This window comes from Bombus vancouverensis, chromosome 16 (assembly GCF_051014615.1).
Source record: "Bombus vancouverensis nearcticus chromosome 16, iyBomVanc1_principal, whole genome shotgun sequence".
In the NCBI taxonomy this organism is placed as follows: Eukaryota; Metazoa; Arthropoda; class Insecta; order Hymenoptera; family Apidae; genus Bombus; species Bombus vancouverensis.
This window is the reverse complement of record NC_134926.1, coordinates 7,220,289-7,238,548: the sequence shown is the minus strand read 5'-3', so window position 1 is coordinate 7,238,548 and position 18,260 is coordinate 7,220,289. Positions and strand designations below refer to the sequence as shown.

Genomic DNA, 18,260 nt, shown 5'->3' with positions numbered 1-18,260 from the left:
TATGTGTGATTACGAATAATTACGTTGAATGGAAAAATAGAGGAAGAATAGAGAGTCATATAGATCTTCTCAGCTGAATGCTTCAAATAGTGCTTTCTAATGTTCGCAGGTCCCTATTTATTTGTGCAGGAGATTTGTAGAATATTTTAGGGAACAGGGTGCCCCTGGAGATAATACACTACCGGGTTTTATTGGTTTGTGGAGGGGAAGCATGGTGAGGCTTCAGTGGTGTATCATTTGGCAGGGGTGTTTCAGGGGGTGCTAGTGATGGAAATAACTTGACACACTCTACAATTTTTCTGTGGAACTATCATCCCAGTTCTAAAGAATAATGAACAAAAAACATACTTAATGCTAAAGTACTAATATACTTCTAATATTGTACTGAACTATTGTTATTTATTTGTTCAGTATACCATGGATGGTATTATAATACTAAAATACCATGCCATAGATATACTACAATTACAAAAGTTTACTTGCAATAATGTACTAATACCAAATCATTTTCCAGGTGTTCCTGTAGTACCAATAAATCCACAACAAACAATATAACTGGTTACACTGCCAGGGGTCTGAAAACGATATTTTCATGAGCAAACCGATACCATGAAGAGGTCTAAACCATCATTACTATAGCTACCACCACCATCACCACCACTCTGTTGGGGGTGTATCGTCAGGGGGTTGCACGCAGGTGGGGATTCGCGATAGTGGGGTCGGTTGTCTAGGGGCGGGATAGAGGCTCGACCAAGGCGGACAGAGACGGAGGCAAGCTGAGAGAGAGCGCAGCCCCACGGAGTACCGCCACCCGTGTGTGTCGCACTAAAATGTGACTCTGGCCAACAGCATCGGGAGCCGTGTGTGAGCGCGAGCGCGAGAGCGAGAGAGAGTCGTGTGTGCCGGAATTTTCGTTAGTTTAGAAAGCGGCAGCTACGTTTTTCTCACTTAAACAGCCGACCAGCGAGCTGACACCAAATAACACCAACCAAGCAAGAACAAAAAGCTGAGGAAGAACAGAAAAAGAGGGCAAAGACAAGAAGAGAAAAAAGGCCCAATAAGGAAGGGAGGAAATCCGGCTGGACGACCGTCGTTGGTGAACCAAACATATCATAAAATATCATTTTCTCGTAGCTGTGGATCACTTAGCTGGTCTGAACTAGCTAGAATAGACGAAGCTGGACTGAATGGTGAAGAAGAAGAAGAGCCAGCGTACCTAGTGCAAGGATAGGAGAGACTGATGGGTCATATCGTGCGAGTCTGATCAAATCTAGACCGATAGGCTTATAGATAGATAGATAGATAGGTATATATGTGCATTTAGAAACGGAGAGAGTGTAGCTGGTTTCGTCCTCCGTTGTACCATCGTTATCCTCGTCTGTTCGCGTTCCCCTGCTACGTGTGGCAGCACAACTGGCGTGTTACACGTCCAGGATCACTCAGCTAGTTCCGATGACCGTTTTGGATTAGTGTACCAATTCGTACCACTCCACCGTGAACTGTGATTCCTTGTGGCGTGGACGCAGAGGAGGGTGACCGCGACGACGGGGTAGACGAGACGAGGTAAGTACCTTATTCTGTCATTTTCTATTAATTGGTTGTACTCTTTGTCGAATAGTGTTGGACAGACTTCTATAGACTTGGATCAGTTTTGGTGCTTTCTTTTTTTAGAAAGATTACGAGTTCTAAGCCTCTACAAAAGCTAAGTCTTATACGAGCTTTGTCTTATGGAGATCTTTCAAGTAGTTAATGACTACGGATGATTGAAAGGGAATGTGATAAAGTAAGACACACTTATTGGGGTAATTCTTGTCTGGCATAAGAAAGTTGGAATGTAGAGAAATGGTGTTGATAGTCTTGTTTGCTTAGCTTTGAGCTTTATATAGGATGGTCTAAGTGTCTCTAGAGGAGGATCCTGGTTTTTATATTTGTTCAGAGGCACTAAGGCCAGGAAACAAGAAGTTAGACTTTAGGAATCTTCATTGGAATAAAGATAGAGATATAGTCCTAAAATCAAGGGAAGAAGGCAACTCTTAACAAATTATCTGCTATCTATTGGAAATCATTTTAATTGCCAAGAAATTTCATAAATTTGATCACTATTTGTTTTCCAATTTCATACCATTGACCCTAATCAATTCTCTACAAAACCGCCTTGAAAGACATCCACTCAGTTACAACAATTCACAATGTGTTATCACAGAGGTGATATTTCCAGAAAAGAGGCAGTCCATCGCGTGCACTGTGATCTCCTTCGCGATGTCTAATTTTAGATCAGTAGTAAACAGTAGAAAAGAGAACTATTTCTCTTGCTTATGGTCCTCTCCCCATTAACTTTGACGTTCCCTTACTTTCGAAGGCGTAGCACGAACCTATACATATATATAATATATCATTCTGAAATAAAGAAAGCTGGTTAATTTGCGACAGGCGGCGGCATTGCATGATCCATGAAACGGGAAGAAAGGGAATAATTGAAGAGGAGTTTCGATTCGAATTTAGTCTGGTCGGCTGATGAGGAACGACATCTTATTCTTTTTCCTTCTTACACGTCGATGGAATGAAGCATGTCAAACTTCCCTTAAGAACTGAGGCGACGGATAATAGAAGAAAGTGCAAAAGATCCAATGTTTCCCTCCGAGGGGCTAGAAACTTGTTCTTGTCGTTAATTTCAGATTAATTTCTTGAGAAATACACAGGAGAAAACCTTGTTCTGAAGAAATTTCGCTGGGTTTTGAAATTGAAAAGCTGTGAAAAATGACTTGATATCATTTTTAGTTTCACGGTTTATAAGTCTAACGTTGAGGAAATTTAGATGACTTTCATCAACATTTTTTGAGATACAGATCTTTTGGGAAAATATTATTAAAATATAGGTTTGAAGAAATATTGACAGCTTTTCTCATTAATAAGTAGAAAGTTATGGAAACGAATTAAATAATTGTTAGACTTGGTCTTTTTCTTCTATAATTCTTCCATTCACAAAATTTTATGTAACTACAGACTTGGTAATATTTGGAATTTATCTTCTGTCACTTTCCTTCAACTTAAATTATCCTATTTATACAAAAAGTAATTTCTTCACAGTCCTTGTTATGTCAAAGTAAAGCTAAAGTAAAGTTCGTTCCTATTTATTTAATTAGCCTTCAAAGTTATTATCTATTTTCCATCCTAAAAAGATTTTTCAAATAAGATACCAATTAGTGTGATAATTATTTCAGTTGTTCTGGGATCAAGTGTCCCAAGGCTAGGCAATATAACAGTGCTCTTCTCCTTCGCATATTCCCAGTGGAACATCTCTATGAAGGTCCTCTTCGATCTGTCCGATGTCTAGCACTCTCGTTTCCAGTAATACCTGGCAGTGACATTAAACGGCCCTGTCCAGGCTATCGTATTTCCGTGACCGATCGACCAAACAGTTAAGCCGCTCGTCGTAAACACGAAAGACTTGTCTCGATGCGTCGGGAACGTGATAAAAATGTTCCTTTGCACGCAACAGTAGCCTCTTTACATTTTGTTTATTTCAACTATGATCATTTCACGTTAAATGACAAATTTCTCTATATGAATATCTAAAGAAATTATTGCTCTCTTTTGGGCTTCAAATTGAAACCGTGAATTGCAAAATAACATAAGTTCATCAACCAATATTTTGACAAAATCAGCTTTTTGTGCTTATCCTTTAATATATGTCAGGTTTCGTGTAGTAAATATCGAAAGGAATTATTATTCTCTTTTGGGCTTAAAATTGAAGACATGAATTGCAAAATAGGGCAAGTCCAATAATCGATATATTGAGAAAATTAGGTTTTTGTGCTTATCTCCTTAGAAGTCAGGTTTTATATGGTAAGGATTCTTCGCTTCAATTTGTCAGAAGTAGGAGCTTGTAAAGAATTTTTGCAATATTCAGCTTATTGATTTTCTGTTCAGTTTTTGAGATGTCTGTGATCTTGCTGGTCTGAAACCTGGAGAAACCAAGAGGACTGGGTTATTTGGAATATAGAAGATTCATAGTGTGTACTAAAATATAGGAGATTTAAATCTAGAATGCAAGACTTCATTAGATGATTTAAATACAGAGATTTAGGAAATGCAAATTTAGAATATCAACACATTGCACATTTAACATATGAAGAAATTGTAGTATAGGAATTCTAAGCTTAGATTGTCCACAAAATCAATAACATTTACCCTATTGAAATAGCCTGAGTTTACATTAGACATAGAGGATCCAATTTTAGATCAAGGAGAATAAAATACGAAAGGTCTAAATTTAGAATATAGAATTTCTACCTTTACCATTCAGAAATTGAAACATACAAACTGTAAGCTTAAGATGTCAACAAAATCAATAGCACATTTATTCTATTAATGTAACCTGAGTTTATATTTTTAATACATAATTAATTGAATAATTATTTATATATATATATAAAATAGAAACTTAAATCTAAGAATTAGAATTTAAATGCAGAATACATGTAGAACTCCTATTTTGAAACTACATCAATTTTATATAATGTCCAAGAAATTTCAACTAAATGATAACAAAATAATTTTATTTCTTCTATCATCCACATAATTCCCTGAAATGAAGAAAGTAGAGAGTAATATGCCACTGCCAGAATTTGGAACACAAAAACAAGGACAAATGGAGGGGGGGGGGGAGTTGAGAATATTAAGTTGAAGAGACAATTTTGCAGACAAGTTTTTCTAGAAATACCTCTTAATGATAGCTCATGCTTGTCGTTAAAAGTAAAAGAAGAGGAAAAAGGTCGATTTGAAAGAGCAACGACGAAGGAAACAGAAGTAAAAATGGAGAAAAGAGGAAGGTTTTTATCGAACGAAAGTTTGTTATATGACCGCTTGATTGCATCTCTGCATATATGCTTGTCAATTTTTTCCTGACCACGATAAAATAGAAGAGCAAACAAAATAAAGAAGCAAATGGTCCGTGATGAATAAATAGTAGATGGCATATTCAGATCTAGTGGGAGCACCAAATTGGAGTGATAAACTGGAAAGTGGGACGATAATGTAAGGATTAAATTGGTCCCTGGTCGTTTACAAAACGTGAAACATTTTCCAGTGTGAAAGGCAACAGTTTTCATTGGTTGATGATCCAAATACTATGAAAGAGAAGAAATATGATGCAGAAACTGGCTTCTGTGGGATTATTTGATTTAATGGTTTATGATAATATTCGAATATCTATACAAATAATTTGTGAATATATTATATGCATTGTACACTGCAGGTCATAAGTATTAGGACACCTATTTGTTACATTGATTGGAGAACTCAACTAAATTCTATTTTAATAAGCTTTTTTACATTATGAGGTATAATTAGAAAATACAAGCAATGAAAAGAATGCATTTTTTATTAAATATTGTCAGGTGTTCCAATATTTATGGCTGGTGGTATATGTACAGTAACCATCTTTATTAGCATTAACTATATGTTTGATACTATTCATGCTGTATTCAAATATTTTACAACTACTATGGTAAATGTTCGAATACTATCGTGAGCCACTGTATTTTTTTTAAATGAACGCTGGGATCCAGTGCTAACGTGAAATTGCTCGGAGTACTCTACCTTGCTTCACGCGAAACCAGCCATTGTGCGAACCTATTCCTGTTAATTGACCGACTTCTCGAGTCTGTGCGATTATTCGAGGCAGCTATTCTCCTCAGCCATTTCCGGTAATCCGTATTTTCCTTGTTTATTCAGGAACCGTGTAACGGATACCTCCTTTTCTTACTAATTAATCGTATTCCATGATTATTATCCTAATATCTGCTTCTATGGATGATTTGCCCTATACTTAAGAGAATAATCGTCGATTGTCTGAATGGCTTGTAATGGAGGAACTGATAATGTTGATTCGAGTTTGGTGGATTTTCAATGGGTTATTTCGAACAGCAATTGCTCGGGCAATTTTATTTTTCCTAATCTAGAAATTGTTCAGTGGACTCTTCATTCTGTAATTTATAATTCGATTCTTATCTAAATTATCTTTACTAGAAACGTAAAGCAAAAGCTCCGTGAGAATTGTATACATAATAGTTACTTTTCTTAACCTAAAGATTCATCTGGGGACATTTCACTTAACCTTTTCTGAACATGAACTGTTTCTATCGCTCAGTTTATTTATGAATTATAGTTATTCTCTTAAGCCATTCACATCGGACTTTTATTTCATTGTGACTCGATTTGTATATGAAATATGTTCCAAATAATTATAATCGCGCAGGAATCGAATCATAAAGAAGTGAAAATTCATCGAGGCTACTGTGAGAAGTTGACTGAAATATTTTTAGGTTAGGAAAAGGTAATTACACAATTCTTTTATACTTGTGGGCCGAAGTGTTTTGAACAAAAAGTAGGATTCAAGGTGGAAGGGCGGGTTTTCAAAGAAAGCCACAAAATCCTCAATTAGGACCAGCCTAACGCTGCCTTCTGTGAATTTTTAGCAGGGTTTCTTGATTTTTATTCTTGAAAGACCGACTTCCAAGCGGGTCAAGTATGAATTCATGCGTCTGGCCGCGCACTCGTTCATACCCATTCCTGAATTAAATATCTGGTTTCATACCTATAACTATATAACTTAGTTATGCTGCTTAAGATAATCATGGAATCGCTACACTACTTCTTTATTTACTCCTACATCCATAACTATAAGAAAGCTTCGAATAAATAACACGTAGTGTTCCAATAATTATGGCGCAGCTGGCAAAAGGGCAATTCTATATGTAAAAATAAGTCGAACATATACAATAAAATTTATTCAGAGCACATTTCGTTTTCGATGAAATTAATGTTCATTGATTAAATTAATTTTAGGATGTCTGACTTTATTTTGTAAGCTGTACTTCGCAAGATAAAGGTTATTAAATGGTTCTTAACGTAAAATTAACCGAAATGACAAAGAATTGAGAAATAAGTAACCTAACCTAACTTAATGGTAGTAGATAAAGAATTAAGTAACCTAACCTAAGCTAATAGTATTAGGTAATTCTTAATTCTTTATCTTTTAGGTTAACAACACTTAACTTGCAAAGTATAGCTTACAAAATAAAGTCAGATATCATAAAATGATTAATTAATTGAATTTTTCATTCCTCAAATTTTGTTAAACTTTTGCTATAGCCATCCATTGGTATAATACTCTGAGCACTTAATATTACTGTAACTTTCAATGATACACATCCATTGAAAGTTAAGATCCCTAGTTGTAAATTAAGTACAGTCGAATTAGAATCAAAGACTGACAGAATGAAACACGATTGAACGTGAAGAATGGCGTAAGAGTTAGGTATTAACCACTTGTACAGAATCAGCGTTGAAGCTTTTCACGAAACTCGTTGAAATCTTCAAACGAGATGACGGAGTACGTGATTCTATCAAATCAAACTTATTAAACGAAACATGTTATTGGGTGGAAAAAATACTGGTACGAACCTGATACTAATTGCTTTCATTCTAATTGCATCGATGTTGTGACCTAACTTGTTAACTTTGCTAAGTCACAGAAGACAAAAAATATTATGAAAAATTAAGAGATAACTGTATAAAAAGATAAGATTTACATAATAAGGTGAGTAGAAACCGTGAGAAAGTTTGCGATACAATAGATCGAGGAGTGATAATTTCTCCTTCTGGTATCGATAGCACAAATAATTTCAATGCTTCGACATAGCAGATCCATTAAAAGTGGATGTCCTGTATAATCAGTGGCAACGTTCGAAAGTACAGGGGAGAAAAAAACACGACGGAAAAATAGCGAAACGTTCCGGCATGAATATCAGTCGGTCGACGTGCAAACCGGAACAATCGCGTGCCACATACACTATCGGGTAAAAGTAGGAGGGCAGAGCTTAGTGCAAGCACTAAAGATCAATTTACAAAGCGCCACCGAAGCTATCTGAACGTTTTACAATATAACCTCTCCACTAAATCAATTTTACACACTTTAAATAATTTCACGAATTTCGTAGATACACACACAGATCAAATGTCTATTTATAGTGCTTTTAACGAGCACTATATACATATAGTGATTGATAAAAGTACATATATATATATATATATATATATATATCTTACAACTGCAATGGTTTCTTTCGGTTTTTTTCTGCCTAGAAATAGGATTTGGCTTATACTTCTTCGCGTTCGTTCTTTATTATTCATCTGCTGTTTATCCGCTTTTAACAGCTTTGCTAATTTATGAAAACCGGGTCTCTAAGTGATAAAACAGTTTTTACTGCCCGTTGAAATCTTTTCCTGTTCTTCTCTTTCATCCTTTCCTTCTTTTTTATGTTGATGATTGTGAAATTGTCGGCTGGAAGGATAATCTCCAGCAGCAGACTTCCGGTTGGACGGCTTTGCCTAGGCTCCACCCATTACCACGATGAAGTAAAACGTATTTCCCATTCTCTGCGATTATTTCTCATTAATACTTTTTCGCTTCTTCCATCTGGTTGTTCTCTTGTTAGCCAGCGAATGTTAGCCAGAGCAATTTGCTTCTAATCCGTTGTTACTCGGCTTGGAAAATTGTTGCCAGGCTTCCATCCACTTGTTCTACATTCAGGTTTTTAATCATTCGATGAAAAGTTAAGGATCAAGTAGTAAAATAACGTGTAAAACACAGGCATTGTGAAATTAATATACAATTTTATATTAATATATTTATAAGTTAGATATTTATATTAATATAAATATATAATTTTCAATTTACAAGTCCTATGATAAATAATATTTTTATTTTTCTCTCAAATTCTTGTAGTCTATATATTCGGAAAATAATTTTGTATATTCAGTGAAAATTTACTTGATTTTGCTGTCCTTGGTCCCAGGAAAATTGATAAAAATGAATTATATCGTGGAATTATCAGGATTGATGATAAAATAAAATCAAATTTGACAATAAAATAAGATACTGTGGCTTAAAAATTGCATAATAAGCAGAAACAAAGCGAAGAGATTAGATAGCGAGTCTTCTAAAAAATACGGATGAATGAAATTTTAAAGGAGGGAGCGTGGTAGAGCAACTGAAAGATACTCTTTGTTCTGCACAGTATGAAACAGCGTTACATCCTACACTTTTCCTCTGGAGGAACTATGACCATCTCTAGAAACTTCTACGCCCTGCCTCAGGCGTTTCCCGCCACGTTTTAATAGGTTTACTCTTTAATGCAAGTTAGATTCAATTTTTTCGCTCAACTTCCGACAAACCTGCGGTCTCGTAGCAAAAAATTGTTCCAGTGAAATTGCTTCTTAGCAACTCAGAAACCGTATAAATTCAGTTTAACGAGCTATTATATTGTAGATCTTTCGAGAAATCTGTTTTTACTCTCTTTTCTTCTTCGCATTTTCTCGAGAAATTGTTAATGTAGGACGCACCCGGTGCGTCATCAATTTGCAACAATTTAAGATAAATTAATTGACCAATTTACAATAATTTTCATTCATTCCAAGTGCATTTAATCGATAAAAATGATAAAGACGAAGAATTGGTTAACACCACTAATTTCTAGATTCCCGAGTTTCATTATGCATATGAATTAAAAAAAAAAAAAAAAAACAAACGACCTGGTATCATAAATTCATTATTAAAATTCAATTAAAATTAACAATTAAATTCATTCTTAAAAAATGATGTAAATAATGGTAAAGACCAAGGCATATTTTAAAAAACTTGTTATCGCTATTCTCTATTTTCCAATTTTGGTGTTGATCGATGATAGCTTCTGAACGCGCGCTGCTTGACAAATTTTCAAACTCGAGTTTCCTGATAACGAGGTCTCGGACCAACAAATTTTATTGTTTCTTCTCGAATTGCCAATCAATTGTCCACAAATCGTGATATACCCTGTACATTTTCGTGTATTAATAGATTACGGCTAGGATTGGGCAGAAACGAATTCTTTTCGACACACTTCGCATTGATTACATACAAATTTTGCACAAAACTCGAGAAGAATTCATCTCTGCATTTAATATATGCATTGTTATATGTGCATCTTTGCACCTTCGAATATTTCGTAAATGCAAATATTTCGTATCAATATCAGTGAAGCAGCCTATGAATTTTATTCCTATCAGTCCCTCTATAATTCTTTTGTATAATGACTATGCCACATAGTGTCAATGTTTAAAGTATACCTTCATCGGTCTTCTCCACTCGAGAGGATCTTCTTTCCCGGGTTCTTCTTTCGCACGAGGAGGCTTCCTGGTATTTCTGCCCGTTGCATTGCGGTAGATCGATGTACCAGAGTTCAGGGTTACGTTGTAAGGCCTCCTCGTCGCCAACAAAATCTGCAGTCGCGCGTACGCCGCGTTAATCAACGACAATGCGGTGATATTTCGTTAAGAATAATTCCTTGTAATTGACGAACGACAGCTTTCCTCCCGTGAGAGCTTCAGTAGCTCGAAAATCTACCTTCCTTCTAAAATCGACGCTTTATCTGGTATTATAAAACGTGTCCGAGACGGAATTCCTCTCTATATCGTCTAGGAATTTTTAGACTTTTATTTTTTGAACTTTATATTTTTAGAATCTTAGAGGCTTTGCTTCTTTTTGTGTCAAATTTAGATCAAATTGTATTAAATTAGCGTTTAATTCTGCTAAAACTGCCAAAAGTTCGTTTATACTGAAATTTTCTTACAATTTTGTTGGAATTTTACTAGGCCTTGATTCCTAGGGACATTTTTAACGAAACTGCTCATAGTTTGATTTTGGCTAGCTTTGTTGTATGCTTGTTGCTAATTCTTTCACTAAGAACATCCGTTTTCTCTTTTATGGGAATCTGTTTTTGAATTGTTTTTGTTTGACGATTCTGATATTTTGGTGACGATTCTTGAAATTCAATTCCAACACTAATTATACATCTGTACAGGCTCCGGCATATTTTGTTGCCGAACTTCGTCCACAAATTATGTAAGGTTTTGATAATTACTGTTCGCCAGTTTTAGTTTCCGGTAACAGTTTCCATATCACGTGCACGCACACGAAATCTCACTCGTTCCACTTTACTTCTCATTAAAAGTTTCATCATTCAAGTGCATTTTCTCAATCGTAGTGAGAATTCCTCTCATCGTAACGTCATTAATAAATTTCTTTACCATTTTCTAAGCTCTATTTTGTAATTTAATATTTCAAAAATCAATCTTATTATTTAATCCCTTTTTCGAGATTTCGTTATATGGATCTTTATTGTCTTTATTTTCTTAAATTCTAATGTTTTACTAGAACCGCGCTTTTGTCAGTACCTTGTACTTTTTCAAATATTTTTTTCCGTTTGTTATTCTTCAATTTTTTTAAATCTTCTATATTTTAAATTTCGAATCTTGTTTTTAAAACGAGCGAAAGGAACGAAACTTTTTCAACAGCTTGAATAGGATAGTCGAACTTAAGACCAATTGCAGACCGATTTTCCGCGGATTAAGCCTCGGCTAGAAATCGTAAGCCGATTTCCCCACGGTTTTGTAAAATTCCCGCAATCTAATTCTCCGTGGTCTCGTTTTGGACGCGTTCCAACCAGATAATCTCCCGAAACATCTGTTTGCCACCATTTCTCTTAACTCTGAGTAATTTTGATCCTGGCCTTGTCTTTGTTTTTCTTACTGACTGTCTAGAATTTCCAAACATTTTCCAGTTTTTTTTCCATTTTTTTCTCAAACTTTTATTAAAGAGAATTTAGTTTTTAAAATATTTATATCCTTCCCTATGGTTTTCTCTCGTACCTTCAATTTTACGCTTTAAGTTTATCTTTTTTTATTTTAATGTTTTTTAATGTTCTATATTTTGTATACAGTAATTTACATATTACTAACCTCGAAACAAATAATGTATCAAGGTCAATAGCAACTTAGAAATAGAAATCTACTAGACAAATCAAAGATATAAAAAAGGTTTCTAGATCTAGGAAAATTTCCTGGATGTACATCCTGCTTCTATTTCTGTTTGTTCATCTAGAAGTTGGCATTGGCTTTTTTCTTGAATTGGAATGGATAGACGATTAATAGTTTCAAAATGAGAATTGTCGAAACGACACCTTCCCTCTACTCCTGTGATTTTGTATATTTTATTAGATGAAATAAAATTAAAATAAAATTGCAATCGTGCAGAAAGGCTAATTTTATAGGGAATTTTCGTATCTTAACGAATATGTTTAACAGGTTTATTTTTTCCCCTATACAGTCCATCCGGAATGGTAACAAACGAAGATTAGTGGAAATGGAATGAAAGTAATATCACAATCATGCAAATGAATACAGAGAATATGCCATACGGAGAATATTTGATTTCAAACGATGATTAGGGTAAATAAAAATGTAATCATGCAGATGAATGCACCGTATAGGGAATTTTCTATGGCGATCGATTTCTAATGAAGATTAGGGAAAGTATAATGGCGGTAATTAACGATTGGAAACGATAAATGGTATAGAGACCTCCAGCCTCATTGCTCGGTGGCATGCACGTGGAACTGGGTCACGTGGTAGGAGATAAAACTGTTCTTAACTAGGAAAAATCTAATTGTGAGCAAAACAAGTCGCATTCGTATTCTTGATCCATTGATTAGATAGCAGCGAAGCTTCAAAGGAATCTGCCAACTAGTTCTGTCGAATAACCAACGATTCCACGTGTGAAAATATAAAATTTTGGTGAACCTGGCTGAAAATAGAGGAATGCAAATTGATTCTCGCTCATAATTAAATTGTAAAGAAACAGAAGCTATGAATGGACTCCTGGAATAAAATATGGAATAAAAAGACAACGATTAATCCATTAAGGGTTAGAATAACCTCAAAATTTCATTCGCATTCGAAACCATAAAAATTCCAAAAAGGCCACCTTTTGCCACTATGAGATATCGCTTCAGTTGTTTCCAAGTTATTTACACTTATTTTCAATGTCAATTGACATAAAAATCTCACCTCTTAAGTACTTTTTAAGGGGAAAATTATTTAATGAAAAGTAAGTAATGTCAAAATTATTCACATACGAATTTTTGTGGCAGTAGTCTGATGTAGGCCTAACAATTTAAAAATGAATTTACAGTATAATATACATTTTTTATTTTACATTTTTCACTATTTTTGTGCAAAAATCATACGTTATTAAAGAAGATACGAGAAATCTGGTGTACCTTTAAACGAAGTTCAACCATTTAGAAGCAATAATTTAATGAGATTATAGCCAAGTGGAAGCGACATTAATGCGACCATTTGTTGCAATGAGCCACGTGGAGAAAAGAGGTGCATGATCGATGACCACGATGGCTGGCGAGCGTGCGTGTCAACGTTTTCACGGTACAGCGCCGTATTTTTTGAGTGGGCTCTTCGCCCAACTATTACCCGACGATCGATTTAAATTCGCCGATGAAGATAATAATCAACCGTATTAATTATCGTTGCTCGAGCAACGGTAGATTAATAAACTTTTATTGTTATTGTTAATTTTAAATTAACTAGGGCTGAACATGTTTGCCGGCTTCCTAGAAATCGTCATTTATTATTGTCCAAGAGGCGTGCGTCAATTTTAATTAGACAAGTGGGACAGTCATTTATACGATCGGTGTTTCACATAACACGACCCATTCTCAATGAACAGGTTGTACAAGCGAAAGGATCGTATTAATGAACTTGTCGTTAATTATCCGATACTTTTAATTCGATAATTTCAATTTAATTCGACTAAGAAAAGAAAATAGCCTTAAAGAAAAAAAAACTTTGTTTTTATATTAAAATGTATAAAATACAGTAAGAATAAAATTCAATATAATATGATAATATATATCGCAATGAGATGAGAACGGAATGAAATACATATCTTCGATGAATTTCCAAGTTGCTAAAGTTTCGAATGTTAATGCAATTTCACATTAGGGATTATAATTCCGACAGTGATACATTTAATTTGCAGTAGTAGCGTTTTCAAGTATATCACGAGAGGGATTAATAATAGCTCCGGTTTTATCCATTGTTTCGCAAGAAACAACGCGCAGTCGAAACAATCGAATTACATATTTCGCGTTGCCAATGGCTGACCCGCATCCTAACCTCATTTCAACGATATATACTATACGTTCCAATCCTCTGCTCAACACACTGTCTCTACCATTTTACTGGAAATACACGGTTTGTTCGTTGGCCACGACATTGGAAAAATAGAGGGGAAAAGGTATTGAATCCAGTTACATCACACAGTTATCGACCCTAATCGAAATGCAATTAGCGACGTTAACAGGTTTTATCCACTGTCTTCATTCTGCTTCGCTTTACACTCCCAGCTGGATGTCGATTTAATGAAATCTTCTCTTATAATCAAGTTTCTCCTAAACTTGAAATATTTTCGATTGTTTCAAATAAAACTGGAAATTTTGAAACCTATATTATTTTCCACGTGTTTCGAATCTCCATATTTATATTATTTTACGAATTTTTCAGATTTCGAAATTTATATTGCATTTATGTTATGAGTTGGTTGAATTGATGAAATGTTTTCTTACACAAAATTTCCAATATGTTCGACACATTGCAATGAGATCTCTAATTTTAAAATATTCTCAAAATAAAGAAATTTCCCCGATATGGGTACTGCCAGGAAATGAAATCGTAAAAATAACAAGTCGCACCTAACCTAAAAAAATGGTCCGGTAGCCGTCTGGATCCGTTTAATTAAACGTGCCCGTGTATAATCATCATAGCCATGTAAATATTCATCCAGATCATTGGAAAATAAAGAATGGTCGATGTTTAACATTCGAAACGGTTAGGGACGGGAAGAAAAATCGTTTGGGTCGTTCCGTTCAATTAAACCGGTCGCTCGAAATGGTAATTGCGGCAGAACGCGATGTTTTTGACGCTGTCACGGTGAAACACGAGCGAACGTAATTGCAGTTCTACAAAGACACCATTTTACCGGGCGCATCCTGTCGTGTACACAACTGCCTGTCCGTTAAAATGTCAGCCCTTGCAGGGTTGAAAGAAATGTGACGACTGTAATTATTGCGCGGGCAACGTATGCTGTTATTTGTTGTTGGTATCTTCCAGTTCATTAGATGCTGGTGTTTCGTGTGTCACATTGTAATTGTTTTTAATCGCTCAAAGTTCCAGATCCTCTATTATAAACCCTCTGGAGGAATTACAATGGAACGCATCTTAGAAATTGTTCGTTTAAACTATAGCGGGAAAATGGTACATAGTAGGTTAGTAGTACGAGAGATTCATTTAATAGCATTAGTAGTAGTAGTTTAGTAATACTAGGGTCCTCATAGCAGTACACTAGGTCCCGGTGGAGGAAGTATAATGGTGTTTATCTTGAAATTGTTTGTTTAAAATATAGTGAGAAAATGGTAGATAGTATGTTAATTGTTAATAGCACTAGGTTCCAGAGGAGGAATAATAATAGACTGCGTCTTGGAATTGTTCATTTAAAACATAGCGAGGAAACGGTGGATAATAGATAGGTTAGCAGTAGCAGATTCCAGCAGAGAAATCATAATTGAGTTCGTCTTGGAATTGTTCGTTTAAAATACAGCGAGAGAAAATTATTAGATTAGTTTAAGGTAAGAGTAATTTCTATTATGGTCTCATTGAGTCATTCATGAATTTCGATGCAATAGTTTGAGGTTAGGTTACTAAATTTTAGAATTTTCAATTTTATTTTGTACTTTTTGCTTTTTACGTGGTACCGATGATCTTTATCATTACTTGCAAAGTATAAACCGAAATAAAAATTAATGGTTAGGTTTATATGCGTAAATTGTTGCATAATATGTTCATAAAACTTGTCTGCGAGTGTCTGAATACTTTTATGAGCTTGTACATATTTCCCATGGCTGTCTTTATCTCTGTTAATAAATGGAGTGTGATAGGTTAGGTTGATACAATTTTTTGTATTGCTGATTTGAAATTGCCGATGCATTCAGAATGTCCATTTGACAGTTAGATCAGAATGTAGAAACGGACTGATATATCGAATTCTCGTCGCTCAAAGGCGGGGCATATCCTCGTTGGATCAGGTGCGCCGAAACCGTATGAAAACCAGGTCAAAAGAGGGCCGTGCGACGAAATTAGACCGTGGTCCTTGACGCAAAAATACTCAATTCTATTATTGTAATACACGGTATTGAAATATATTTTATTTGATTATTCATAATCGTCCAAGATTCCCCTCTTGTTTTTAAAAATGTCAGGAACAATTGTGAAACTATTTCATATTCTCTTCGAATCTCAGTTCACTTTTCTCAAGCGAATGGAGCGAAATTTTATCACCTTGAATTTCTTTCCTACAGGTTTTATTCTTATTGAGAAAGGTTTCAAATATTTTGCTTCATATAACAATCGCATAACGTAACAGAGGCATTGATACGTACCTCGCAATATTTTTTGAATTTTTGAAGGTTTAAACGACTCCTGTTTGCCTATGGAATATGATCGACGCTTTCGCTATGACCAACGCAACTGTTGCGTCTTCACGCGTTTTGACAAAATTATGTACAACTAGAGAGAGCAAGGAAGCAACAGATAATGTGTTTGTACAAATATATGTGTGAAACAAATTTTTGTTTAATTTTTGTTCCTCTGATTTTATTCATAAACACATGAATTTGCATAATCACTTAGTCTAATCATTTCTTAAACTAAAAGCACATGAGAAATGTATAATTCTATACATTAAATAATCTAAATCCAAAATTATGATATTTTGAATAAACAAATCTTTTCGTAACAAGCTATAAACATCTGACAGGAATCTCACGGATGTAAATCTTTTCTTTTACTTGGTTCTCGAGTTTGCCAACTGCAAAAGTTCTCAACTTTCAAGTCGGAAGTTTCTGTTCCATTTTTGATAAATTTATGCGGTGTTTCACGGTCGTACGCGTTTCCGTGTCAGAAGTAAAAAGATTTCTGTGCGAGTGTTTGACCCGGAAAGGCCAGGTTGAAACCGGATGCTCCACACTCCTTGACGTTGAATTACGACTATTTATACGACTTTCGAACGATCTCCAAATTATCTTCGTGTCTGAAATCGAAATTTCATGGAAGTAGAATCGCCCATAAAAGAAAAAAATCGAACGCGTGTGAGGTTACGTTTATCAATGTTTTACGAATATGTTATGCGTGCTATACGAAATACATAAAAATTTCATTAATCTTATTACGAGATTCTACCATCGTAATTGGATAAGCTTGAAACAAATTGGAAAATGCACGTAGGAAGTATAAGATATTTAGTGCAAGTATGTATTTCACAGGAATCACAAAAATATTTCAAGAATCAATTATCCATTGTATTAATAAGACTCTCGATATTCAATCATTTTAAAACTATTTATGCTCTATATTATACTCTATACTGAATATATGTTTGCTGTAAATATACTGTAACTCCTACGTACGATACACTTTCAGGTTAGTTTCCAACTTTTTCTCTCGTCATAATGTTAACGAAGTTTTAAAATGTTTTACATAAGATGCACAATATATATATATATATACATGCAATTTTTCTGTGATGAATGTTGAGATACATTGACGAGTCACTGTATGACTACATCTATCAAACGAAATTTTGCTTAAGTTATTTATACAGTTGGTAAAAATAGAGAAACGTAAGGCACGCCGATACAGGATTATCTCCGTGAACTTCAAAGTCGAGAAATAATGCACGAGGGTTGAAATAGGCGATTGGAGAAGTTGGGTTACGCCCCCGATAGATGCGTCCCTGGGTTCAGGTCGTTCTCGGTGCGAAGGTCGACCCTAGAGAAGTTGGATGACAGCCAAGAACCGGCCTGCTAGCTATCTTCATAGGGGAAATAAATTCACGGGCAAGTGTGCCTTCGTTTTCTGCTGTTCCTGACACGAGAACGAACTGTGGGATGCTTTTCCCCTCTTCACCTTCCTCTCTCCATCCGATTTAATTGAATGAGATCCCACCCCCGTTCCATCCTTTCTCCTCCTTACTCCGCTTTCGTTTATCGCAGACCTACTTTTTCACGCGTTCAAGTTTTTCTTTGTCTTTACACTCACCCTCTTGTGTTATCTTATTTTAGAAATGTCAAGATAATTTTTTTCTTGGAATTTTTCATCTTACACTGCTTTTACTTTTTATTTATGTTTCGTTCCTTTGTGAGACAGCTCCGTATATTTCCTCCCTTAACCATGATATTTTCTACGAATTTCTAATTCCATTTTTTACAGGAGCTTCGAACAGTGTTGATTATATCTAGTTTGTTTCTGGA

At 35.1% G+C, this 18,260-nt stretch overlaps 1 protein-coding gene across 1 annotated transcript in view; it reads left to right on the top strand.

Moving 5' to 3' along the window:
* Positions 1-18,260, top strand: part of LOC117154627 (solute carrier family 7 member 14) — a 70,411-nt gene that overhangs the window by 3,989 nt on the left and 48,162 nt on the right. Inside the window, exon 2 of the mRNA XM_033329775.2 lies at positions 515-1,563. The gene's annotated coding sequence lies outside the window, so the exon portion shown is untranslated. The remainder of the gene's footprint in view (positions 1-514; positions 1,564-18,260) is intronic.